Below are 231 nucleotides of genomic sequence, written 5' to 3' on the forward strand. Positions count from 1 at the left end.
ATTACCCCGCCATATCCCCCCCTCCCTCACTCACGTGTTCACTGTGTCCCCGAAGAGGCAGAACCTCGGCATGCGGGTCCCGACCACTCCGCTGACCACGGGCCCACTGCTAATGCCGATACGGATCTGCACGGGCTCCCCGGTGGAGGGCATGCGGACCTCGCGGGAGGCGTAGAGCATGGCCTAGCCGGGCAGGACAGGGGGGGGGAGATGGGGGCGGAGATGGAGGTG

The sequence above is a fragment of the Volvox carteri genome, assembly GCF_000143455.1.
Source record: "Volvox carteri f. nagariensis unplaced genomic scaffold VOLCAscaffold_32, whole genome shotgun sequence".
Lineage (NCBI taxonomy): Eukaryota > Viridiplantae > Chlorophyta > Chlorophyceae > Chlamydomonadales > Volvocaceae > Volvox > Volvox carteri.